The sequence below is a fragment of the Notamacropus eugenii genome, chromosome 5 (genome assembly GCF_028372415.1).
Source record: "Notamacropus eugenii isolate mMacEug1 chromosome 5, mMacEug1.pri_v2, whole genome shotgun sequence".
Classification (NCBI taxonomy): Eukaryota; Metazoa; Chordata; class Mammalia; order Diprotodontia; family Macropodidae; genus Notamacropus; species Notamacropus eugenii.
The window spans coordinates 282,276,443-282,304,279 of NC_092876.1; the positions used below are offsets into that span (position 1 = coordinate 282,276,443).

Below are 27,837 nucleotides of genomic sequence, written 5' to 3' on the forward strand. Positions count from 1 at the left end.
TTTACATAGTTGTAGTTGGCATGTGTAAGTTGGCCTCAGACACTTAATATCAGTCACTAGTGACCCTGGGCAAGTCATTTCACTGCTGCCTGCCTTAGTTTCCTCATCTATAAAATGGGGATAATAAAAGTACCTACCCAGGGGTGTTGTGAAGATCAAATGAGATTAAATGAGATAAGATTTATAAAGTACTTTGCACATAGTAAATGTTATATATATTTCAGCTACTGTTATTATTATTATTGTAAGAACCAAATGAGACAATATCCATAAAGTACTTTGCAAGTCTTAAAGTGTAATATAAATGCTAGTTATCTCCATGATTATTACATTGTTTGAGGATCTGCTTTCTTTATTCTGAACTACTCCATAGACCTTCTTTAATTTCTTTAAATGCTTCATATTTTTCATCCCTTACAATACAATAATTTTATTATATTCATGGGCCACAATTTGTTCAGCTATTTCCCAATTTTCATACACATCTTTTGTTTCCAACTTTGTACTCTATCAAGTGTATCTGGTATGATTATTTTCACGCAGACTGGTCTGTCATTGACTTCTTTGACAATGTACTTTGTGTTAAGACTACATGGTGTGAGAAATGAATATTTCTCTCATATTTAATAACTAATTATTGTATTAGGACCAAGGTTTTTCCTCCTTTCTACTTCGTAATCCAGAAATCAACCAGTGTGTGGTAAATCTCTCTTAAAGATTTACCCACACCAAGATCTTAATCAGAGAATAAAAAAAATTCTAAGTTTGGGCTAATGGGTATATATGCTTATTGTGTCTGCTCAGACAAATGTGGGGAAAGATGGATTCTTCCCATTACCAAGACAGGTGATATGGAAACTGATATCTCTTTGACCAAGATTTGAGTGACATAAGTCATATATCCCAAGACCTTCATTTTAATATAGCCCATACCTCCCATTGAGTTAACCAATCCAAGTTGATTGCCATCCTCCAGGAACATTTACTCTTTGAAGGACATACAAACTGTGACCTCACTGCTATTTGGGGTCTTAGATCTAAGAAAGACAGCCAAATGACCATTCTTTTATTAATAACATATTAGCCTTATTAACAAAATGATTAAATTACATAGAAACTATGTCTCTCAAACCTTTTTAACTGTCACAATGGCAAAAGAGTATGGACAATTTTTGATATCTTTGCCAATCAGATGAGTGAAAGATGATTGCAGAATTGTCCTTTCAATTAGTTTTTTAATTTTTTAGGTAGTTATTGATAGCTTGTGTTTCTCCTTTTGGAAAATATTCTTGAGGCTCAAAATGGTTGCATGATTTACACATAAAGGGTGAAATAGCAAAATAAATAAGGTGAGGGCATGAAAAAGAATTACCTGTCAGATCTATGGACTGGGGAAAAATCATGGCCAACCAAGAGATAGAAAAGTTCACAGGAAGTAGAATGGATAACTTTGATTACATAATATTAAAAATTTTTTTCACAAAAAACTCAATGTAGCCAAAATTAGGAGAAAAGTCAGGAATGGGGAAAATTCTTATAGCAAATTTCTCTGATACAGGTCTCATTTCTCAAGTATATAAGGAACTGAGCCAAATTTATAAATATGAGCCATTCGCCAGCTGATAAATGGTCAAGGGATATGATCAAGGGATATGATCAAACAATTTTCAGAAGAAGAAATCAAACCTACCAAATGAAAAATTTTCTATATCGGTAATAATGAGAGAAATGCACATTAAAACAACTCTGAGGTACTGTCTCACACTCATCAGATTGATTAAGATGACAAAAACAGAAAATTACAAATGTTAGAAGGGATGTAGGAAAATAGGTATACTAAATCACTGGAACTGTCAACTATTCCAATCATTCTGGGGAAAAATTTGGAATTATGCCCAAAAGGCTATAAAACTATGACCCTCTGACCTACTAGGTCTATATCCCAAAGAGATCCCCCCAAAAGGAAGAAGACCTATTAGTACCTAAATATTTATAGCAGCTTTTTTTTTATGGTGACAAAGAATTGGAAATTGAGGGAATGCCCATCAATTGGAGATGACTGAACAAGTTGTAGTATATGATTGTAATGGAATGCTATTGTACTATGAGAAAAGATAAGCAGAATAGTTTCAGAAAAGCCTGAGAAGACTCATGTGAAGTTATGCAAACTGAAGTGAGTGAACAGAATCAGGAGAACGTTGCACACTGTAACAGAATATTGTAAGGATGATCAATTGTGAAAGACTTAGCTGTTCTGATCAAGACAATGATACAAAACAGTTCCAATAACCCATGATGAAAAGTGCTATCCATCTCCAGAAAGAGAACAGATGAACTTTGAGGGCAGATTGAAGCACACTTTTAAAAAACTTCATTTTCCTTCTTTTATTTTTTGTCTGTGTTTTCTTTTGCAGCATTGCTAATATGGAAATATGTTTTGCATGACTTCACATGTACAATCGATATCAAATTGCTTGCCTTCTCAAGGAGGGGGAAGGAGAGAAAGAGGGAGAGAATTTGAAACTCAAAAAATTTTTTAATGATTTAAAATTTTTTGTATGTAAGTTGGAAATATTTAATGAAACAAACATATATACATATATGTGTGTGTATATAAAAATAATATAAAAAATAAACATATCATATATATGTGTGTATATGTGTGTGTGTGTGTGTGTGTGTAAAATGATGAAGGGGATGGTTTCAGAAAAGCATGAGAAGACATATGAACTGAAGCAAAGTGAAATGAGCAAAACCAGGAGAACAATGTATACAGTAATAGCACTATTTAAAAATAATCAACTTTGAAAGAATAACTCTGATCAATACAATGATGCACCATAATTCCAAAGAATTCATGATGAAATATGCTATGCATCTCCAGAGAGAGAACTGGCAGACTCAGAATGCAAAATAAAACATATTTTTCTTTCTTTCTTTTTTTTTGAGGAACATGGCTAATGAAGAAATAGGTTTTACATAACTTCATATTATAATGACTATCATATTTCTTGTTTTCCAAATGGATGGGGGTGGTGAGAGGAAGAGAATTTAGAACTAAAAATAAAAATAAAATTGGAAAAAAGAAAACTGTTTATGTTCTTCGATCACTTATTTATTAAGCAATGAATATTTGTCTTATGAATTTGTATGAATTCTCTTTATATTCTGAGAGACACATTTCATAAAATGCTTAATAAAAATATTTTTCTGGTTCAGAGCTTTTCTTCTTATTTTAGTTGTATTATTTTTATTTGTTTTTAAAAGCTTTTAATTTTTATGTAATTGAAGTCACCTATTTATTCTTTATAACTTTTTATATCATAACTGGCAAAGAATTTTTCTTCTAGCCAGACTTGTGAAAGATAAATTTCCACAATGCTCTTTCCAGTATACCATACTGCTTTTATCAGATGTCCAATGACTACTCAACTTGTGTGTAAAAAAAAACCAACAAACCTTTTTAGAACCTATTACTCATTTGAGATAGGTATTCCTTCCTGCAGTTGTCAGCATCAGTTCAAAGGACTTGATTTACCAACTTCTCCACTTTCTATCAGGAACTCTCTTAGATTTAGTCTCCACAGAACTTCATGCTCCACCTAGGAGAAGTTGTTGACCTAAAATCTTATCATCATTGTTGTCTAACTCAGCTTTGGACACTCAACACCTTCTCAACTCCCTAGGTATCCTTTCCCTTCTGATTGGAGCTTCCAAAGCTTTACTCTGCAGAGGGCTAGGATCTGAACTTTCCAGCTAACTCCACTGTCCATCAGCAGCTTTGCTCAGTTTGGACTCCGCAGAACATCACATACACACCTACCTCATACCAAGTACGCCTTGATGGCCACCCCACAAACATACTTTTCAGCTTCCTTTCATGTCTTTCTCCAATAGATCAATAATTATTTGACATCAAGGACTGTCTTTCTTCTCATTTGTATCTCTAACACTTAGCACAGTGCTGGGCACGTAGTAGGTATTTAGTACCTACTAAAAGAACTACTGAATTTAATTTTTTAAAGTCTTCTTGCTTAAGGGGATTATGTCATGAAAGAAATGTAAGAGTGAAAAAGAAATGCAATGAATAACCAGTAAACAGCCTATCTTCATACTTGTCCGGAGAAAACAAAGAGGGTCCCGCCATATGTTGGGTTGTATTAGTCCTTGGTTTTCATAAAGGACCATGGCATCAGGGAAATGATGACATGACTTAAAGTTGACTTTGATTTGAGTGACGGAGGACTGTGCAAGGTCACCAGCCTCACTTCTCCTCCAGAGCCATCTGGATCCAGTGACCAGATATTCATCAGGATAACTGGAGATGGCCCAGAATGCAATGGAAGAACCGGGTTTTTTTAGGCTCAGGACTTTTCAGGTACTCATTTAGAGTGAGGTAATTCCCATTCAGTGAATAGGCCTCTTTAAGAAGTGCGTCAAGGGATGGTCCCTTTAATTAGAAAAAAGGAAAAAAAAATTAAGCTGGTAGAGGAAGACCTTGAGGGTTGCTGTTCCAAAAAGAAACAGTTACTATTGACATTAACTCAAAGTGAGGAGGGTCCAAAGTACAGCTATCAAGTGGAGCTTGGGCAGGGACAAATTGTGGCTTCAGAGTGAACTGGGTTTAAAGTTTTGTGAAAGAAGAAAGAAAGGAAGACGAAAGAAAGACAGAAAGAGGAAGGACGGAAGGAAGGAAGGAAGGAAGGAAGGAAGGAAGGAAGGCAGGAAGGAAGGAAGGAAGGAAGAAAGAAAGAAAGAAAGAAAGAAAGAAAGAAAGAAAGAAAGAAAGAAAGAAAGAAAGAAAGAAAGAGAAAGAAAGAAAGGAAGAAAGAAAGAAAGAAAGGAAGAGAAAGAAGGAAAGAAAGAAAGAAAGAGAAAGAAAGAAGGAAAGAAACAAAGAAAAGAAATGAAACATAGCCAGTAAACTCCAAGTTAACTGGGAAGCTTCTGGCCTTCAAAATTTACCTTAGACCCTTTTTTAGCAGACTTGTGAGAGGATAAGAACAAGAACTGGACAGGATGGGTAGGCAGGGATGGGTATTATTGGTGTGTGTGGAGAACACACATTTATTAAGTATCAACTATTTATCAAGCACTGTTCTAAGCCTTTTATAAATTTTCTCTCATTTGATCCGTAGTAATCCTTTACATTTACTTACATAAGTCTATATAAGGAATGGTTATGAAACTTGAACTCACATTCTTGAAAGAATTGAAAATTAGTAGAGTCCAAAGGTCCATAGAGAAGCTCAGGGTGGATGTGAGTCATATGAAACCCATTACCAACCAGAAATTATGAAGGGGAACTAGAATAAAGTATGTCATTAGAAAATGTGTGGGTGCAAAAAAAAAAAAAAAGAATTAAAACAAGATTATCTGATCATGTGTATATTGAAGTCCCAGAATTTAAGGGCATGGGCTAGGATAGAGATGACCTAGTAGCCTGGCTCTGGGCAGGGTGAATCCAAGCAGATGGAGTGAATTTCAAAAGAGAAGAGATTGCTGAGCGATGGCAGCAGAGAGGGAAGGTCTAGAAGGAGCAGAGAAGCCTGCTTCCTGTCCTGGCTTCTGAGAGAGTCTGCAGGCCCAGAGAACTTAGACACAGAGGTGATGTGTTTTGGAGGTAGTTAAGTTATCATGAACACAGAGAGATTGAAAGGGTGTGAACAGAAAAGATCTGGCACATAGTGGGAATTTTAGTGGGCATAATTTTTTTTAAGGATTTTCAACTTGTATGATTTTTTTCTCAGTTCAAGGGGAAAAAATGTTCTTCTACTGTCTTTATTAATCTCTAAATCTATTTAAACTACTGTATTTTGTCCTTCATTCATAAACTGTTATTCCATTAAAAAGAAAAACACCTAGTTATTCATCATTTGACCCTACTGAACCTAGGTAATATACTGCTCCCACCTCCATTTCTCTTGAGATTTACGTAGACCACCCTTCTTTTCCTACAAGTTTCCTTATCTTAGTCTCAAAATAAGATCTTGCAACATTGCAAATTATCAGTAATATTTGCTTTTTAAATTATTTAAATTAAAAATTTAAATAAATTTTTATTCATACATTTTTATAAATTTGCATCACCATTTGCTTTTTAAAAGTCAGTCATGCCCTAATCCCAGCTTTTGCTTTCCTATATTCTGGAATCTTTCCAATCCTGCCTGGCTTCTCAGGAGAGTCAGGAGACCTGAATTTTAGTTCTGATTGTGTATCATCTTGGGTCAACACTTTCACCTCCTCTGGACTTCAAAATAAGGAGCTTGGAAGAAAGCATGGTACAGTGGAAAGAGTACTGGCTCTGAGTTCAAATCCTGACTCTTATTACTACGTGTGTGACCTTAGAAGCAGCGGTGTCAGGGACCAGGAAGACCACTCAGAGTCTCTTGGCTATGGTCTTGTGTGATCTTGGGCAAGTCATGTAGCCACTGTAGATCTATTTCTTCATCTGTAAAATGGAAGGATTGAACTTAGCGACCTCTTACAATGCTTCCAACTTGAAATCTATGTTCCTAGGATTTCTTCCCTCCTATAGTCATCACTATAGACATGAAATCAGAAACAAAATCTTTGTTCAGGCCACAGTATTAACTAAGATATTGGGAATATTCTTCACTAAGTGATTTATTCTGTTTTGAATTTAACGAACACCAGATAAAATGAGCCTTTTGATATATGTGGGGTGAAAAAGATTGTCCATATAGCTGTGAATTCCAATTGTACCTGTGATTCTTTCTGGCCTTCTTTCATTTTGCTTCTCCACACTTAAAAAAAAAAATGGTTCAATGACCTTATTTTCCTTCTTTTTTTCTTTTTGACAACTTTATCCTCAGTCCTCGTCTCTCTCTCCTACCAATTAAAAAAAAGAGAAAGGAAACCTTTACAACAAATATTCATAGCTAAGCAATTCTCTCTTTGGCCATTTCTAAAAAAGCATTTCTGATTCTGCTCCCTAGAGGATTCTTCAGGGTTGACCCTAACTCAAGGAACCTGTAATAGGAAAGATATTCTTGCAATCCCAAATAAAAATGTTTGGATTCATTAGCAACAAACAGAAGATGAGCTAGCAATGAGTTATCCTGCTAGCAAGACGCTGGAAAATTTGCCTGTCGCTAATAACCTCACATGATTGCCATCATCCAACTCCATGCCTTGCCAAGAGAAATATCTCAAAAACCCATCTAGGATGTTGACATAATACAGGCCTAACAACAATAATCGCAGTTCACATTTATATAGACCTTTAAGGCTTACATGCATAAAATCTCATTTTATTCTAATAAACCTGTGAGATAAGTACTATTATTATCACAATTTTACAGATTGGGAAACTGAGGTTCAAAGAGGCTTGCCCAGCGTCACACAGGTAGTTTTTGAGGTAGGTCAGTGCTCTATAATAGCTAGCCTTTATATATCACTTTAGGGTTTGCAAAGCACTTTACAAATATCTCATTTTATCTTCCCCAAAACACTGGGAAGTAAGCGTTAATATTATTCCCACTGCATAGATGAGGAACCAGAGGCAGACAGGTTTTATGACTTGACCAGGGTCACTCAGTTTGTAAGTATCTGAGGCTGGATTTGAAGTCAGGCCTTCTTGATTTCAGGTACATTGCTTTGCTCGCTATACCCTGTTGCCCCATTGAATGCAACTAAAAGAGAGTCTGTTTAGTGTGGGAGAAGGAGTTGAAGGGAGGTTGGAAAAGACTTGCCATATAGTAGAAGTCAGTGGTGTCAGACACAGAAATGGGAATCATTAAACCATACATAAGGGCACATATGGTCTTAGAAAACCACATACTAACATTATGTTATAAAATATTTTTATTTGTTTTGTTAAACATTTCCTAATTTGCTAGCTGTTTTTTTTCTCCAGGCGTTCCTTTACCCCATAAAGTAGTGGATGTAAAGAAGTGCTTTCATACTTTACCACTGAGGAGTTTCCTATACGTAGGGGGAAAAAGTCATTTGAAAATGTAACCTAGGACTGCAAGAAAGAGGTGACCTAGAGAAATGATGACCTTATCCTGTGGGTTTTTGCACGTACAAAAAAAATGTAGCATCTGAATTATGAACATAGAAAATAAAGCCTTCAAGTCAGTTGTAAAAAAAAAAAAAACACCTTAATAACATTTTAATCTGGTTCAAGTCAGTCAGGTGAGTACTTGCCTATGTGTTTGGCACCCCTGGTGAAGTGGATAGAAAGCTAAACTAGGAGAGTGGAAATATGGGTTTAAGCCCTAGCTCTGCCATATGATTGCTTGACCCTGGGCAAGTCACCTTACCTCTCATTGCCCCAGACTATAACCTACAGAACAATTGCTGATTGGCATCAGTAAAGGGATTTTCTCAGTAGGAAATTCCAACAAAATCTCAGGTAGTGACAAAAGTAAAGAATAAAAAAAAATACAGGAGCTGTAGTTAAATAGAGCACCTCATTCATTTGAGAATAGGGGTTGCTTGGTTTTTTGGGTCTTTGGATTCCCAGGACCTCCCACAGAGCCTGGCACTGGATTGACTGCGTGGCTAAGGTTTACTACTGGGGCATCGGAATGTTCTAACAGATACCAAATTACCACAAATAACACCAACAGGTGGAATGTGTAATGAATAAAAAAAGGGGAGCCCCAACACTTTGTAAGAACAAGTGAAATCCAAACCACCGTTAACAGGAAGCTTGGCTACGGATGGCTCTTTGAGGAATCTGCAGTAGCAACATCAGTGGAGCCAAGAATTTCACAGCCTCTCCTAAGTCAAAATGCTTTCTTTGGATGGATTCTCAGTGGCTAGTGAGGGAAAGGATTTTGGTCTCCCTGTTCAGGGAATTTGGTTCTGATTCTGCCTCTTTGAATCACTTGCCTGAACACTAGCAGGTGAGCCAGCTACCTGCTGGCAGGAAGCATGGACCAGAGAAGATACCTACCTTCCTGTAGCCCAAGTCTCTCTGTAGAGAGAACCTAAAGCATATTCCTTAAGAAGAATGTAGTTCACAGAGCACAGGGTGACAAAGTGACTCTGGAGTCAGGAGGACCTGACTTCAAATCTGGCCTTAGATACTTACTAGCTGTGTGACTCTGGGAAAGTCACTTAACCCTAATTGCCTCCCAAAATTAAATTAATTAATTAATAAAAGAAGAAGTATGTAGTTCAACATGGGATCTTAGACAGTCTGGAAGGGATCTCTGAAGCCTGTTAGTCCAAACTCCTCATTTTACAGATAAGGAAACTGAGACCCAGGGAGGTTAAATCACTTGACCAAAGTCACATAGTAGTAAGCATTGAAGAAAGGCTTTGAACACAGGTCCTCTGGCAGTCCTCTTTCCATTTTGTCATGAACATCTTTCTCTTAAATTGCATTTTGAAATTTACAGTAAGAGGCAGCTCTAGCAGAAAAAAATCCTTTATCACCTTCAAAAACGTTCCTTTTCCCTTTCTGCATCTCTGCAATTTATCTGAAGCCTCCTTATCCAATGTATTAGCTTGGAACAACAGTACATGCATGCTTCTGTATAAAACAGAACAGAAATAGTGGGGGAGAGACCAATAAATGCCATAGGCGGTGTTCACACATCCTCTTGCTGCCAGGGGTAATTTCAGCTATTTGAGTTTTTGTTCAGGTAATTTCAAAAATCTCTCTGAATTGTAGCAGTATCTACTTCTCAGGGTAACCATCTGAAGAGTGAACACAGGGGAAATAGCATCAGAGTACAGTGGGAAGGCTTTAGAGTCAGAGGATTCAGATTCCAGCCCTAGGAGATCAAAGGTTTGGCTACCAACGTGATCTTGGGCAAGTCACCCTCTCTGGGCCTCAGTTTTCTAATCTGTAAAATGAAAATGTTCAGCCAAATGCTCTCTCAAGTACCTGCCAGTCCTAAATCTGCGATGCTAAGATTGAATCCTGTAATAACTTAAATAGTCTTAAAAGGTAGGATTAAAAACACATGCTGCTTGCAGAATTGTTACTCTTAACCCAAGGAGTGTGTGTGTGAGAAGCCAGAAGGAATCAGGTAGTTTTCTGGAGTGTCTCAGAAGATAGCCTGTAAACACTCTCAATAACCTGTCAAGTTTTCCTCAGCCCTTTCACACTCATCATTCACCATAAAGATAATTCTGTCTACAGCCCTTTGACCAGGGCAGCCAAGGTGGCTCAGTGGATAGAGTAACAGGCCTAGAGCCAGGAAGACTCATCCTCATTCATTCAAATCTTCTTACTAGCTGTGTGACCCTGGGCAAATCACTCGACCCTGTTTGCCTCAGTTTCCTCATCTGTAAAGTGAACTGGAGAAGGTAATGGCAAATCACTCCAGTACCTCTGCCACGAAAACCCTGAAATGGGGTTATAACTGAAGAGCAAAAACAACACAGCTCTTTGAAATTTCTATGTGACTTTCCTTACACGGAGTCTGTGACATAGTATAAGGATTCTGCCCAGGACCCTGGAGCTCATTCATTCATGTGCCTTACTTCATAGATGAGGAAGCAGCTACTAAGAGATTAGGTGATTTGTCCAAGGCCGCAAAGGATGTGTGATTGTAGATTTCAAGCTATAAAAGATCTTTGAGGTCATCTAGTTCAGTAGTGTCAAACTCAGATAAAAGCAGGGGCCACAAAACCATGCATAAAGATCCCTGTGGGCCTTGTAGTGATTTAGAAAACCACATTTTAAAAAAACTTATTTATTTTTAGTTCTCAACATTCACTTCCGTAAGTTTTAAATTTTCTCCACCTTCCTCCTCCCTCCCCAAGATGGAATGCAATCCAATATATGCTCTACATATACATTCTGATTAAACGTATTTTCACATTGGTCATGTTGTATAGAAGAATTAGAACAAATGAGAGGAACCATGGGAAAGAAAAAACAAAATAAAACTAAACAAAAAAAGGGAGCAAATAGTATGCTTCAATCTGCATTCAGATTCCATGAAAACCACAGATTAGTATCATCTGTGCTTTATTGTATTTTTATTTTGCTATTTCCCAATTATACTTTAATCTAGTTCAAGCCATATTTAGGCCATGGGCCATGTGTCTGACACCTCTGATCTAACTCATCCCCTTCATTTTACAGATGAGGAAACTGAAATCCTAGAGAGGTCAGAAGATTTGCCCAGCATTACAAAGCTACTAAGAGGCATGGCTGGGATATGACACCAGGTCCTCTGACCCCACATACAATAGTTTTTCCACTACCGTAAGTGGTAGAGACAGGAATGAAATCCTGGTCGCCTGATTTTAAGTCGTGTTATTTCTATTTCTCTACGCTAGTCCCCTCAGGAGCCTGAAGTCATAAAAGAGCAGGGCTAAGGAAGCTACAGTTTCCATATTTACACCTCTTAATTTTCCCAAAGCTTGAATTCTTTTAGGACTGAGAAGTAGAGATCTGTAAGAATGGGGATAAAGGAAATTGTAAGATTTAGAACTAGAATGGAACTCTTTTACAGAAGGAGAAACTAAGTCGCACAGTGGTGAAGTGACTTGCAAGAAGAAAGTCGTAAAAGCAAGATTCAAGCTTACGTCCTCTTACTCAGCTCTTGACATCCAACCAAAGCTGTAAGACCAAAGATGGCCTCTCATGGAGGTAAATTGGTGCTTTGTCTTTTCTGTTTCTCTGCCTGTATTTATTTGAAGAGAATTCCTCAGTGTAAAAGATATCTGTTCACCCTGGTTTTGCTCACATGGTGTTCTTTTAACTAACTTGCCCGCTGGCAAATAGTTCTTGGTTAATGGGGCATCTATTTAGCCAGGTGGCTCCAGTCCTACCCACGCCACCCCTGCTCATCCCACACCCTGCTTTTCCCTTCTTCTCTCATGACAGGAATAGATTGAGTACAATAAGGTAGGTTTTTCCTCCAGTGGATTATTTTATGTCTTGTTAATAAGAGGTTAAAAAATGAGGAAATAAAGCCATCAGGAGACATTCAATCCTTGCAGGTTTTTTCCTGGTCTTCTACAGGATTTCCCAGTTTAAGGATCCTTTTCTCCTTCTTCTGTAATAGATGGGGAACAGGGAGTTTGAAAAAAAAAAACAAAACAGGTTAATCCCACAGAACAGGCACTCTGCACCTATTGCACTAACAGAACCAGGATGTGGTGATACTGAGAAATACTAGCAAGTATTATGGAGGTGTAGAGGATGGCAGGCTGCCAAGGTGACATTTTTATACACACACACACACACACACACACACACACACACACACACACTGCCTTTAATCTACTTGAAAGCAGGCCTTCACAAAATTGGCCCCATGGGGAATATTTTTAAGTATAGTTTAAAAAGCACTCATTTCCTTTTGATTCAACAACTGTTTTCATCCGTGCAGATGGCCAAATGCCCAGTGAATGTACCCACCACCAAACCTGGGAAACCTTCTTATTTAATGGGCTTCCTAAGGACAAAAAGGTAAGAAAACAAAGGCACGAGGGGTCATGGGCTTTCTTCTAGAATAACGAGCTCCACCCTTTGCTGGGGTTCTTATTATGCTGACCTCATTGGATCGCCAACCTTTCTTCACTCTGTCTTGTTCCTCCAGACACCTGACTCCTGTGGTTCTGATCCGCATGAAGGGACAGCAGGTGAAGTGGAAATACAAAGCATGGGGGACTGGAGAACATCCCACAGAGAGGCACTTGGATCAGGAAGACCTCTATTCAAATTTTACCTGTAATATTTAGTTGCTGTGTGATCCTAGCCAGGCAAAAGTTCTATGTACCTCAAGCAATCCCTGGTACTTGTGTACCAAATCCTAGGTGGGTTGTAGGCTGAGCGGGCAGAGGCAGTTCACACACCAGGAATTTCTCAAACTAATGAAATCACAGATCCTTCAGTTATCCAAGTGTGTGTTTCTCTTTCAATAACCTTTTACAGCCCTAGTCCTCCTTACACTTTCTATCGGCATCATTCTCTCTTGGTTCTCCTAACTCTCTAACTGCTTATAATTTTCTTTACTAGTTAATCTTCTTCCCACTTGCTAAGTGTGGGTGTTCCCCAAGAGTCTGTTTTCTGCCTTCTTTTCTAATTTCTCACTCTCAGTTATATCATTCTTCCCATAGCTTTATCTTCTTTGCAGTTGACTCCAAAGTCTGTCTAAATAAATGCCTGTTTCTCCTCTGAGAAACGGCTCTGCCATCTCATTAATTATTTTTTACTCTGAACTTAATAAACATGAAATAAAATGGACATTTACATAGAATAAAACAGAAAAAAGAGGCCTGAACAGAATGTTTCTATTATGCACAGCTTGCTTTTCTTTTAACATATATAATAAATGTTACCCATAGCTTTGGAAACTTGTCTCTGCTTCTCTTTGAATTTCCTTAAAAAATGCTTTAATGTCCTTCCTCCTTTCTTTCCTTCCTTCCTTCCTTCCTTCTCCCCTTGGAAAAAAAAGGAAAGAAAAACAAAAACCCTCATTACACATGCATAGTTATGTAAATATGCCTAGTTAAGCCAATCAAATGCCTACATTTGCTATGTCTGAAAATGAGTATTATTCTACATCTTCAGTCTATCACCTCTTTTTTTTTTATCATATTTTTTCAAAGATCTACCCTCTTTCCCTCCCACCTCTCCCCTACCTCCCTAGCACTGAGAAAGCAAGAAGACAAAACCCCTGTTACAAGTGTGTCTAGTCAAGCCAAACAGATTCCCAAATAAGTTGTGTTGGGGAAACTGTTTCTCAATCTGCACTCTGAGCTCATTACATCTCTATCAGGAGGCAGGTAGTATGTTTCATCCTGAGTCCTCTGGAATTAAAGTTGGTTATTTTCTGTTGACTAGAATTCCTAAGTCTTTGATAGTTTTGTATAAATTGTTCTGTTGTTTCAGCTCACTTCATTCTTTATCACTTCATACAAGTTTTCCTATGTTTCTCTGAGCCCCTCCCCATAATAATTTTTAAAAATAAGTTTGTACTGATATTTTATGTTTCTTATATTGCCATCATATACCATGCATCCCTTACCTCTTCTCCTCCAAGAGAGCCATCCCATATGACAAATAGTTTTTTTTGAAAGAAAAAAGAAAATAAAGTCAGTCCACCTGATGGATGCCTTGAAAAAGTCCAACAGTTTTTGCAATGTATGATGTCTATGGACCTCCAACCTCCATGAAAGGGTGGGTTGCGGCTGGCTTCTTATATCTGTTTATTCAAGTCCTGCTTCATCTTTATATTTCTGTTATATTTACTTTTGATTTTTTTGGTGTGCTTGTGCTCTTCTTTGCTAACTTAACTGCATCAATTCGTAGATGTTTCCATGCTTCTTTGTATTCAATACACACACCATTTCTTACAGCATGGTAATATTCCATTACATTCATGTACCGCAGTTTCTTTAGTCATCTCTCAATTGATGGGTATCTACTTTGTTTCCAGACAAAAAGCTGCTATAAATATTTTGGAGTATGTGGGGACTTTTTTCTCATCAGTGGCTTCTTTGAGGTGTAAGCTAAGTAATGGAGTCTCATGTTCAAAGAGTACAGACTTCAGTCACTTTATTAGAATAATTTCAAATTGCTTAAATTGGTTCATTTCATTTCCCAGCTCCACCAGCAATGTGTCAGTGTGCCTACCTTTCCACAACCCCTCCAATATTGACTATTGCCATCTTTTGCTGTTTTTGCCCATTTTCATGTTGTGTGGTGAAACCTTAGGCTTTTTAAATTTGCATTTCTTTTATTATCAGTGATTTGGGACATTTTTTTCATGTATTTGTGAATACATGTATTTGTGAAAACATTTGCGAATAATTTGTAACTGTGAAAACAGTTCTTTTGAGAACTGTTTGTTTATATTCTTTGGCCATTTATCTAATGTCTTGGATACCAAACCCTTATCAGAGAAATTTGATGCAAAGAATTTTTTTTCCCACTTGACCACTTGCCTTCCATCATTTCTTACAGCACACTTGTACTCCATGACACACATCTGTATATATACATACACGTACATATATGTGCATGTATATACATATCTGTGTGTATATATATATATATACACACACACACATATATATATAATACATATGTATGTACGCATGCCTGCATATTCACCATAACTAAGCTAATAGATGAGCACCATCTCAGTTTACGGTTCTTTGCCACCACAAAAAGAGCTGCTATAAATATTTTTGCTCCTGTAAAAGATTTCTGAAGATGTGGATCTAGAGCTTGGAAGAGTGACTAAGGACACAGATGGAGAGTTTTGCTTTTGAAACTCCTCACAACCTGGCCCCAAGTTATCTTCGCATCTTCACTGGACATTACTTCCCACCCTGCCCTCCACCAGCCAGAATGCCCTTCTTTGTCTTCACACATGGCCCTCCATCTCCCGCCTCATCCCTTTGCATACATGGTAGCCCCCATGCCTCCTCCCCTCTGCCTTATAAAGTCCCTCCCTTCCTTCAGCTCAAGCATCAGCCTTCTTCATGATGGCTTTCCTCATCCTCTCAACTACTTTATGTTTAACTCCTTTGTATTTGTTCTCTTTATATTTAACCTATGTTTGCTTATTTATATACTCGTGGCTTTTCTCCTTAGAATGTACACTACTTGATAGCAGGGGTCATTTTATCCTTTCTATCAGTATTGTCAGCACCTAGCAGAGTACCTCTACATAGTCAGCACTTAATAAAGGCTCAGTGAGTGAAAGCCACCCACATAGAGGCAATCTTCAAAGCCATGGGAATAAAGAAGATTGCTCAGAGAAAGAGCCAGAAACAAAACCTTGGCAAACACCCCCTTAAAAGGCTGAGATGAGAAGCCCTGGAAGGAAAAGCTAGAGCAGGGGTTCTTAATCTGATGTCTGTGGACTTACAAGGGATCCATAAATAGACTTTAGGGGGTCACTCTGAGTGGTTGCCTGTATGTTTAATAAACCATGCACCTCTGACAGATTAAACTTAAAGAAAGATGACCTACCTCACATTTTGGAGACCATCCTCTATGCTTTGTCCCTCTGCCTTGCTGTTTCTATACTGCCAGGCCTTCCCTGCATCCCACACATCTGACACCTCTGTTCCTACTCCCTAGTGGACGAAAGCATTTTCCAGGCAAGCGGAATGAGTGTGAAGGTACAGAGGTGGAATGCTGTGTATAAGGAAGTATGGAGTCAGGTTTGACTAGCTTGGAGTGGGTTTGAAGCAGAATAATGTGTAATACGGCTTCAACACCTTATTTTGCACCCCACCCCCTCCCTGACCCATTACGATGACGTACTTTTTAATCCGATCACGCCAGCCTCCTGGATGTTCCATGAAGACCCTCCACTTTTCCACTCCAGGCATCTTCACCGGCTGTCCTCCATGCCTAGAAGGCTCTCCCTCCTCGCTTCCTTCAGGTCTCAGCTAAAATCCCACCTTCTGCAGGAAGCCTTTCCCAATCCCTTAATTCTAGTGCTTTCTCTCTGGTGATCATTTCCTATTTATCCTGCATGTAGCTTGTTTCTATGGAGTTGTTTGCACATTGTCTCTCCCATTAAATTGGGAGCTCCTCTAGGCAGGGAGATCATCTATTGCTTTTCTCAGCGTCTCTAGTGCTTATACTGTGCCTGGAACATAGAAGGCACTATTGACTAAGGCTAGAAAAGTTGTTTGGGGCTAGGTTATATAGGGTTTTAAGTGCCAAACACAAAGGAAATTATATTTGATATTAGAAATAATAGAGAACCATGGACATTTATTGGGTAGGGGAGTGACATAGATCGTCACTTAGGAAAATCACTTTTGCATCTTGACTGGAAAATGGTTTGAGGTGGGGGAATAGTCTGGAGGCTGGGAAGCCAATTAAAAGGCCATTGTAATTTTTCCAAGAGAAATATGAAAAAGGCCTAACCTGAAGATAGAACTGGCAAGATTTGGTGACTACTGGTATATATAAAGTGATGGGAAGTAAAAAGTCAAAGATTGAGGTTGTAAGCCTTGATAACTGGAAGGATGGTGGTACCTTTGATAGAAACAGAGAATTTTATAAGAGCGGGAGGTTTGGGGATAAAGCACAGTGAGTTTTGTTTTGCGTGTTAAGTTTAAGTTTGGGATGCTTTTGAGACATCCAATTCTTTTATATGTTTTTTAAATAATATTTTGTTTTAGTCATGTAAAGACAATTTTTAAAATTCGGTTTTTATAATTATGAGTTCTACTCAAAGTTTTAGGAATAACTGTCGAGTACTGTTCTTGCCACTAGGAAATAAGAAATACAGGTAAAGGAGCATAGAAAGTTATTTGGCCCAACAGGACAGAGGAGAGGATGGAGACAAGGGCAGAGAGGAATGATGGAGGAGAGAGCGGAGTGGTGATGGGGGCAATTGGAATGCTCGGTGTTTTGGGGTGGGGGGAGGGGACAAGGGGGGAGAAAATTTGGAGCCCAAAAATTCTGTGAAAATGAATGTCAAAAGTGAAATAAATAAATAAATTTAAAAAAATTAAAATTAAAATTAAAAAAAAAAAGAATGTAAGCTTCTTGAGCAGGAACCAAGAGTCAACTCAAAAGTGGAGAAAATATTCATGATTCAGATTAAACTGAGAAGTGTGGCCATTTCCAGCAAAAAATAAAAATAAAAAAATAAAAAAAATAAAATTATGAGTTCTAAATCCTCCCCCTCCCTCCTTCTCTTTACCTTCCCAGAGACAGTAAGCAGTTTGATATAGATTATACATGTGCAGTCGTGCAAAACACATTTCCATATTATCCATGTTCTGAAAAAAGACACAGACCAAAAAAAAAAAAACCTAGCAGGAAAAAAAAAATCTAAAATGTGAAAAATAGTATGCTTCGATCTGGATTCAGACTCCGTCAGTTCCTTCTCTGGAGGAGAATAGCATTTTTCATCACTAAGTCTTTGGAATTGTCTTAGATCGTTGTATTGCTGAGAAGAGTTAAATCATTCATGAGACATTCAGTTCCAACAGGTAATATAGGACTGGAGCTCAGGACAAAGACTAGGGCTATGTATACACATCTGAGAATGATCAGCACAGAAGTTGTAATTAAACCTTTGTGAGCGGTTAAGCTCATGAAAAGAGTACGTGTTGGTAGAGAACAGAAGGCCCAGTGTCAAACCTAGGAGACCAACTCAAAGGGTTGGAAGATGATCCAATAAAGACGAAGAAGGAACAATCAAATAGGAGAAAGAGAAGTGGCAGCAGTATTTAAATAAAAAAGGAACTCTAGAGAAGAGAGAACATTCACAAGGAAAGGTTGGGCAAGTGTCCAATGTTGTAGAAAGATCTGTAAGGTGGAAGATTGAGAAAGTTATTAGATCTGGAAATTGAGGTGTCATTGGTAACTATGGAGAATGTAGTAGATATTGCCAGGGGTGTGCTGGTAAATGTTTAACAACCAGCTCTCTGAAAGACTAGACCTATTTTTATGTTTAATCAGTATTATTAACATTTTCTCCATTTGTTCTCTTAAGTTTAGACAGTTATCAAGGCAATAAATCAAGCCCTGATTTGTATCAGTTGGGGATTTCTGTGGTATAAATGCTCTCACTGATAATTTAACACAGCTTTCAGGAGCTGGTATTAGTAGGTTCTAGCATACTCTCCGAGTATTGAGTTCCCTTATGAAATCTTTCAAAGTGTTTCCTCAATGCTATCACAACTGTCTTGCCTCTAATATGAATGTCTTCAGTTTGTACTTGGTTTGGGCTGATTGCTGTTCTTACCTTCAAGGAGATGGAAGGCTCTGAGAAAAGTATAAAGAAATATCTAGAAAAAGAGCTTTAAGACTCATCTTCCTGAGTTCAGATCTGGCCTCAGACACTTACTTACTAGCTGTGTGACCCTGTCACTTAGGTGAACCAAGTCTCTTCACCCTATTTGCCTCAGTTTCCTTATTTGTAAAATAAGCTGGAGAAGGAAATGGCAAACCTTCCTGATATCTTTGCCAAGAAAATCCCAAATGGGATGACGAAGAGTCAGACACAACTGAATTGACTGAGCAACAAGAAGCTTAAAACTACACTAAAACTATATAGAAACTATATAGACACCATGTAGAGAAAAGAGGACCAAGGGAAGAGCCTTTGAGCACAGCTTTGGAGGCAAGATAATTAACTATCAAAGAAGACTGAAAAGGAGTAGTCCGATTTTAAGAGAACAAGGGCTACCAGTATCACATAAGGCAAAAGAGCAAAATAAAATCTTTAAAGAGGTAGTGAAAGAATGCTGGATTTGAAGTCAGAGGACCTGGGCTCAAATCCAGCTTATACTATCAGTGTGACTTTGGGAAAGTCATTTGCCTTCCCTACCGCTCAGTTTTCTCACCTATGAAGTGAGAGGGAATTGGACTACATGATCTCTAAGATACCTTCTGTCTCTAAATAAATATATGATACTTAATATTACATGTATAAAACATGTGTGTATGATATGTATGAATGTATAAATATGACATGTATAACCAAGATTGCTTGCTGCCTTGGGAAGGAGGGAAGGAAAGAGAAAAATTTGGAACTCAAAATTTTACAAAAATGAATGTTGAGAGCTATCTTTATATATAATTGGAAAAAATTAAATACTATTAAGGAAAAAATAAATATATGATCCTAAGAGGGTATGGTCAATAGTATCAAAAACTCTAGAAAAGTCAAGATTATAAGGACCTGTAAAATGCCATTAGATTTAGCAATTAAAAGATCATTGAGAACCCTTGAGACAAGAGTCTCAATGAAGTGTCTTCTTTGGCAAGCCAGGCTGAACAGGATTGAGGAGTGGGGAAATGGAGGCAACGAGTACAGACGACTCTTCCTAGGATTTTAGCAGTGAAGGGGAGAGACAAGGGTAAGAACTTGAAGGGATGACAAAGTCAAGTAAAGGGTTCTTAAAGATAGGGGAGACCAGAACAAGTTTATTGGCATCTGGGAAGGAGGAAGATGATAGGGAGAGACTGAATATAAAAGGCTGAGGGAATGATAGATGGCACAAGCTTTTAAAGACCTGAGGATTGAAGGGACAAGTAGAGATTAGCGTTGTCAAGGATAAGGATTACTTTGTCCTCTGTGACTAGCAAAGGAGGAGAGAATACATGAACATGTGAAGGAGTTATTTGAGGAGTGGAATAGGAAAAATGAGGAAACTTCAAGTGATAGCCTCAATTTTCTGAGTAAAGTAGGAGACAAGATCTTCCATTGGAAGGGACAGGGTGTCACTGTGGACTTGAAGAGAAAGACAAAGATTTAGATGAGAGGGGAGGAAAAAATGAAGGAGAGGAAGAGAAAGAGAGAGGAGAGAGAGAAGTCAGGAAGGGAGAGAGAGGGAACGAAAACCTGAAAAGAATGGAGAGAATGCTGTGCGTTGGTGAGGGGCCACGTGAGATTAAATAGCATGAATTTGTATTGGACCCAATCCACCAGCTTGCATGATTTTTTTCCAGTAGTATTCATCAGCTAGAGGACATGCTGCATAGAAACAGCAAGACAGAGGGGTAAGGCATTAAAGGGTGGAGGACAGTGGTTTTTCTGACTTGTTTAATAATGGGGTCAAGGCAGAGGGGTAAGAGGAGAGAAGGTTGAAATGAGAAGGAAATTTCAGAGTTCAGGATCACAGAAATTAACTATTTGAGTGATGTTGAGGTCTATAGTATAAGCTCCCTTGTGGATAGGTGGATTAAGTGGAGTGGTCATAGAAGCTGAGGAAGTTGATTGGGGGTCAAGGAGGGAGCTCATGAAAGAAGAACTTAGTACTGAGGCGAGCGCCAAGATATCAGGTCTCAGTTTACACCAAGAGATGGAAAAAAACAAGAAACAAAGAAAACTATGGTGAACGGAACACAAGGTGAAAACATAGCAAAGAAGGCTAGTGACTGAGGAATAACGGTGAACCTGAGAGGTATAACAGTATAGAGAGAAATGGCAAAGGACTGGGACTTTTGCCTCAGTAAATGATTTTGAACCAGAGGGACTAGGGGAGCAGAGGTAGGTATTTACTGGCCATAAGACAGGAGAATCACATTCAGGTCAAGGTGTGTTTTGGAGAAGTAGCATGTTATAGTAGATGACTATATGCTTAGAATCAGGGACATTTACTATGTGACCCTGGACAAGTCACTTAAAATCTTGGTGCCTATATTTCCTCACCTATAAAGTGATGAGATTGACCTTGATGGTTTTGAGGGTTTCTTCTAGCTAAGGTCAGGAGGTAAAGGAAACTGGTGGGATTGGTGGTCAGAAGGGTCACGTCATTGAGGATGCTTATTATCCCAGATAGCACAAGGCATAGATTTAGGGACTTCCTCTCTTAGCTTCCTTTATCTTTCTCACTTGTGAGATGAAAGAAGACAGAGTAGGGGCAGGGTCTTCTGATAATTGTGGCCAGAAAGGTCATGGGCTGAAAGATGCCAGACATTTAATACACATTTGTTGAACCACTTCCCTCCCCCTGTAAAAAACAGAAGGGAGCATGAACATAATACGCAAATCTGTTTTAACAACTTGCTAAAATTCAGGCTGAGTACAGCAATTTTTATTTTCCATGTCTTTCCCAATTCTTTGGCTCATCCAGATGGTATCTTTTGAGTCCAGGCTTCTGTTGCTGTCTACCAGTTCCTGGGTCCTAGACCCACCTAAGACTAGCAGATTCCTCCTCCAGCCATCTTCCTTGGTGCCAAGCCTTAAATAATACAAGTGGAGAAGAAAGGGACAGTAATGTCAGAATGGACAATATCTATATAAAAGCGGACTCATCTGCCTGGCTCTAGCAGGGAAGGTTGGGGAGCAGAGGAGGAGATCAGACTGGAAAGGTATGTTATGGCCAAATGGGAGCAAAGGCTTAGAGAAAATAAATGATTTTCCCTCCAAACTTTGAAGCTGGCTTGTCATGTCGCTATCTCCTGACTGTAGCCTATGGATTGCTCTCCCTACTAGACCAGGGGTGGGGAACCTGGGGCCTCTAGGCCACGTGTGACCCCCTAGGTCCTCAAATACAGCTCTTTGACTAAATCCAGACTTCCCAGAACAAATCCCCTGAATAACAGGACTTGTTTAGTAAAACCTAGACTCAATCAGGCTGTACCCGAGGACCTAGAAGGCCACATGTGGCCTCTGTTCTAGACCATGTTTTCTTCTTATACTTGCTTATCAAACTGCTTTAGACTGATTTCATCCCAGGATCGCCAACCACTTAGCCAAAAAGAATCAGTCAAATAGCCCCAAGTAGCTGGGGGTCATTATCGCCATTTTTCCAGTAGGGAGCCAGAGGATTCAGTAATGACAGAAGGTCAAGGGCCACGTCAGCCAGGAAGCCTGTTACTCCAGTGCTGAATTCCTTGCCCTCCGCTGCTGCTCCTCCTCCTCCACTTCCCCCACAGAGGGCCACTAGACTCAGAGCCACCCACGGTCAGTTTCAGTCAAGCTCAAGCCTGGGAATTTGTGGTTGGCTATTTTAGCAACACTGTCCTTTCAAAACAAGTGTTCTTAACCTTTTCGTCATTGTGGACCTGCTTGACAGTCAGGTAAAACCTGTAAACCCCATCTCAGAATGTTTAAAAATGCATAAAATACTTTAATTTTTAAAATACATTAAATGTTAAATTATCAATATTATTATTTATTAAATAAAATTTAAAAATAAAAATGCATAAAATAAGTTACATGCAAAGGAAACTAATTCTATTGAAATCATTATTAAAATATTTTTAAAAACAAGTTCATGAATCCCAGGTTAAGAACCCTGTTTCAGACAAGGCCATAGCTAAGAGAAAGATACTTGCCTTCAATAAGATAAAGCTGTGGGAAAAAAATCGACAGGAAGGCAGATTCCTCCCAGGTGTGTACACTCACAGATCGCCTAGGAAAACACAAAAGAAATCTGCTGTATTTGTAACCAGAGGGCCAGAACCGTAAATTATTACCTGCTTGACCTTGAGCTATTGCTTAACATATCTGGGCCTCACTTTCCTTGTCTATAAAAAGAGGGGGGTTAACATAATGCCCCCTAATGTCCCTTTCCTCTCTCAAGCCTACGGTTCTGATTCTGACCAGGCCCCTTATAGAATTCCAACTTGGGGCCCCAGTTCCTGCCCTCTCTGCCTAGGTGGCCACTCTAGGATTGAATCCAGATCTGCTCCCTGCCCCCCACACAGATCAGTCCTTCCCCCACTTCCAGGTCTGCTGTTCAGTCAGATCTTTACAGGAATTTCCCTTGCTCTTAAAAGATGGTGGGTACCAGGCAATCTGGGCAGGGGGAGCCTGGTACAGGCCTCCTTTGTCTTAATCAAAGTGGAGATAGAATTGTATCAGGCAAGAAAGAGGTGAAGTACTTTTTAGGCTTTCAGTCCCATAAGATGCTGGCTTGGAGGAACCAGTTCCCAGGTTACAGCATGGATCTGAGAAATCTAGCCTCCTTCTGGCTCCCCCTTCAGTTTTAATGCACCAGTGAGTGGTGATGTTTTTGTTTGTTGGGAAGATGCTAGATTTTCATCTGACCTGTTTAACAAATATCTAGTTATTATAAGTATGCCTGGTCAGCATTTGCTGAGCTCCCACCAAGGGCTCCTGCTCAGCTGGTTCTTCAAATGTTCTTGGGTCTTTCTTTGCAATGGAATGTGATTTTCCCACAAGCCCAAAGAAGGTTCCTTTCCTGACCTGTCCCTTCTTAAATGCTGCCCTTTGATTATTTGTTAATGACTCACAGCTGTGTTGCTTCCCCCTCTCTCCCTGGCTTGATGTGAGAACAGAGCCCTGAAACCTGAACCCTCCTTCCCATGGAGATGTTGCCCGCCATCAGGGCCAGATCAAATGCTTTTGGCTACCGATGAATGTGGATGTGAATGGTTACATGGGGCTGGGAAGGGGAGAGTGGGGGGAAGGGAAGGTGAAGGTGCATTGCCTCATTGGCCTAGAATATCTCAGGTTGAAAAAAGAGAGGAACAGAGGATAGACCTGAAAATGAGATTTACCTCACTGAGGCAGTCACAGATCCTGGTATCAGGAAGATCCAAGTTCAAATCCTGCCTCAGATGTTTTACTTTGCTGTGTGGTGCCAGAGAAAATCACTTAACCTCTCTCAGTCTCCGTTTCTTCTGCAAAATGGGGATAGCCACAGTAAGTACCTCCTTAGTTAGTAGCCTCAAATGAGATAACATTGTTAAAGATATTCACAAATCTTACGGTGCTTATACAAATGCTAGCTATTATTGTTTTATAATTAAAAAAGAATAGTGGAAGAGCAGAGGCAACACTGAATTTGGCAGCAGGGCAGCAAGAGAACCTCAAATATCCCCTCAACTCTTCTTTTCCACTTCCAGGGTTTGGTCATAAATTGGGAAATGAAGCCTCAGGCCTCATTTGACCTTTTTTTCCCCAACCAGATCAGTGATTTCATGGGCATAGGGAAGGAGGATCTTCTCTTTACCAAAACAAAGCAGCACCTCCTTTATAACTCATCCTAGGGAGTTAACTGGGGTACTAAAAAATTAAGTGACTTGCCCAGGATCCCACTACTAGTGGGGATTTGAACTCAGATCTACCTGACAAAGAAGCTATCTTTTTATTCATTATGCCCCATCTATCTGCCTCAGTCCTAACAGCTGACATTCATATAACACTTTAAGATTTCACCAAGCACTTTAGACAATCTCATTTGAGTTTCACCAACCTATGAGGTAGGAGCACCTCCATTTTACTGCTGAGGAAACTGAGTCGCAGGGAGGTTTGGACTTGCCAGTGGTCACTCAATTCATAGGGGCAGAATTTGAGTTCAAATGTTCCCAAACTCAGCAGAATATCCTTCATATCACACCACCTTTCCAAGATGGTCTAAGCCAGGGGTGGGAAACCTGTGAGCTTGAGGTCACGTGTAACCCTCTAGGTTCTCAAGTGCAGCCCATTAACTGAATCCAAACTTCACAGGACAAATCCCCTTAATAAAAGGATTTGTTCTGTAAAACTTGGACTCAGTCAAAAGGTCACACCCAAGGACAGACCACATGTGGCCTTGAGGCCACAGGTTCCTCACCCATTGTCTAGGCCATGAAAGGGCACAGATGAAGCTACCACTACCAAATAATCAAGTATTCTATTTTCCTCACAAGTTTATCCCTTATGTCTGAAATTCTGCCATTAGAGGATTGTTCCCTTGAGAGAGTGAGAAATTATTGTGAGTTCAAATGCCAGTCCTTTGGCAGAAGCAATTCAGTGGGTTACCTCTAGGGAGAATGAATGTGTGAGATTCTTTCCAAGAGAGCAACCTGCACCTTCCATAAGGAAAGCATTCAAAAGATGAATTTTATTAGGGAGAAGGTGGAGAAAGAGGGTCAAATGTGGTCACTGTTGGAAGAGAGCAGGTGTAGTTGGGATGCTGCAGTGCCCAGGGGACTCTGGGAAACCAAAAGCCAATACAGAAATGCTAGAGACCTGGGAAATGGCACAAAGAAAGTAAAGAGAGAAGGAGAGAGGACCAGGGGAACTTGGGTACTCTGAAACCAAGCTCTTCTACTCTACCTACAACTAGCTCAAGGACATTAAGTGTATGGAAATCTGTACATACTTGCTGACTGACTCGTTCTCACCCAAGAGCCTGGCTTATTGAAGGATTCTTGACTGAGGCAACACTTGACAGGTGAAATCTTGTCTGTACACATTGAAGGTTCAGCTGGGGTTGCCTGAGTACAACACTCACAACTCTCAGAATGATACTCTAAGTCAGTGAGCAGCTGACCAAAATGAAGGGATGACATGCTGGGAAGTGGAGTTTCAAACTTTTAAAATCCAGTTCAACAGGCATCCATTCAGCACCTTCTACGTGTTGGACAACTTCCAAGGCTCTCAGAGAAAAAGACAGAAAGTCTCAATCCTCAATGAGTTTCTATACTAATTGGAGGAGACACTCATACGTAAGTATACACAAATAAATACAGTCATGGTGGGATGTAATAACAGCTGGGGGGTTCCTGGTTTTTTTTACGGCATTTGAGCTCTTGGAAGGAGCTAGGTTAGGAGGCAGAGAATTCTAGATGGGTGGTGATAGCCTGTGCATAGGCCCGGACATGGAAGAGGAAATGTAGCAATATCCTGAGTGAGGAATAGAACAAAACCCATTTTATCAGACTATACATTTAGAGAAATTGAAGATGAGTAATGAAAGCCTCCCATACATATGCTTACATGCTGTATGACTTCTTTGGTGTGGGAATTCCATCCACGTATACAGACCACAACCCCCTCCATATTCTGGGATTGATTTTGTGTAAAATAGGGTTTCTTAACCTTTTTCATATCAAGGACCCCTTTGACTGATGAAGTCCGTAGACCTATTCTCAGAATAATGTTTTTAAATAATTGAAGAGAATGTTAAATTTCAATTAGAGGTTTCTGAAAATAAAGATTCTTTCCCCCCTCCCATCCAGACTCACAAAATCTATCCATAGACCCCTTGGGGGTGGATGGTCCCACTGGTTAAGAATACCTGATGTAAAATTGGAAAGCAAGACAAGCAGCTTAGGCAACTTTGAGGCCCAGGCTCAAGAGTGAGTGCTTCAGACAAAAGAATCTAATCTTAGCAGCTTTTCATCATAGCTCACTCCATACTGGGAAGGAGGCATCAGCAACCAGACACAGACCGAACCCTGTACTATTGATTCTCTCTCCTGCTCTTGTACCAAGTCACAATGTACTGCCAGACTCATAAGCACCCTACTCAGTCATCCACATTGCCTTTCAGTCTCTAATTTTGGGCAGACGTTCCCAGAACACATTACTCTTTCTCATTTACTTGAATACACATCCAAAACACACACACACACACACACTCACAATCTCTGACCTCTCCCATACCATAGACTCCATAGCTCCCAAACCATTAAAGGATGTACAACCAACCTCCTTCTAAACAGTCTCCTAAGAATTACAAATATTTATTTCCCTTTGCAGCTGTCCCCACGTGGTAGGAGATAATGAGGAAATCTTCTATGATGTAATACACCTGTATATCCCTCTTCCCTGTTAGTCTGTCCCACTGTGCTCCAAGCTCTTTACACAACTCATGTAAAGGGAAAAGAATTGAAATAATCAAATACAATAAAGTAACTATTAATGTAGTAAGATTGGGATAGTCTGATGTTTCATAAGAACGATAAATGGCCCTTCTCTATGGTCAGAGGAGCTTGTAATAACTGAAATAAAGAACTGATTTTTTTTTCCCCATGAAGCAGTGGGACACAGAGCAGTTAAGTTTTGATAGGGGAAGGAAGGAGAAGACCCTGAGGAGAAAATCGGGCTCAGGGAGAGTTGGGCAGAATTGAAAAGCCTTGAGCAAATTTCGAAAATTTCTGTGAAGTTTGGATTCACTAAAGGGTCCTACTTGAGGACCTAGAGGGCCACATGTGGCCTCGAGGTCACAGGTTTCCCACCCTTAGGCTAGGGTGATGAAAAAGTAGATGTAAAGTAATTGATGACTTCCCATTACCCCAGCAGCTTAGTTCATCTGGAGCTTTAAAAAAAGTTTAAAAGGAATCAATGTTTTAATCTCATTATTAGAAACAGCTAATTCTTAATTTCCCTGGGGTTTGTTATTATCCAGTTTGGGAATTAAACACCTCTTTTCTCTTTTTCACTCATTGGCTCATTGATTTTGAGCTCCAAGATCTCTTGTTCAACCAATTTATATGTGGAAACTGAGGCCTAGAGAGAGTATGTGATTTGCCTAAAGTCATTCCTATCCTAAGTAGCAGAGACAGGTTCAAAGTCAATCCTCTGACTCTGGATCCAGAACTCATTCCCATTATGCTATGACCATTACTCCTTGGCTAATAATCACCTCCACCTGGGCAAAATTGGGGTAAAGGAACAGCTCCCAAAGTCAGATTCCTCTCAGTCATTCTTGCTGGCTTCTCTT

At 39.4% G+C, this 27,837-nt stretch overlaps 1 long non-coding RNA gene across 1 annotated transcript; it reads right to left on the reverse strand.

Moving 5' to 3' along the window:
• Positions 1 to 21,427: 21,427 nt before the first annotated feature.
• On the reverse strand, positions 21,428 to 26,842 carry LOC140506207 (uncharacterized). Its single transcript, XR_011967810.1, has 4 exons — positions 26,778 to 26,842; positions 23,903 to 24,025; positions 22,715 to 22,791; positions 21,428 to 21,615 (listed from the first exon to the last, which is right to left on the reverse strand). It is a non-coding gene; the product is annotated as an uncharacterized lncRNA (long non-coding RNA).
• Between the last annotated feature and the right edge of the window lie 995 nt (positions 26,843 to 27,837).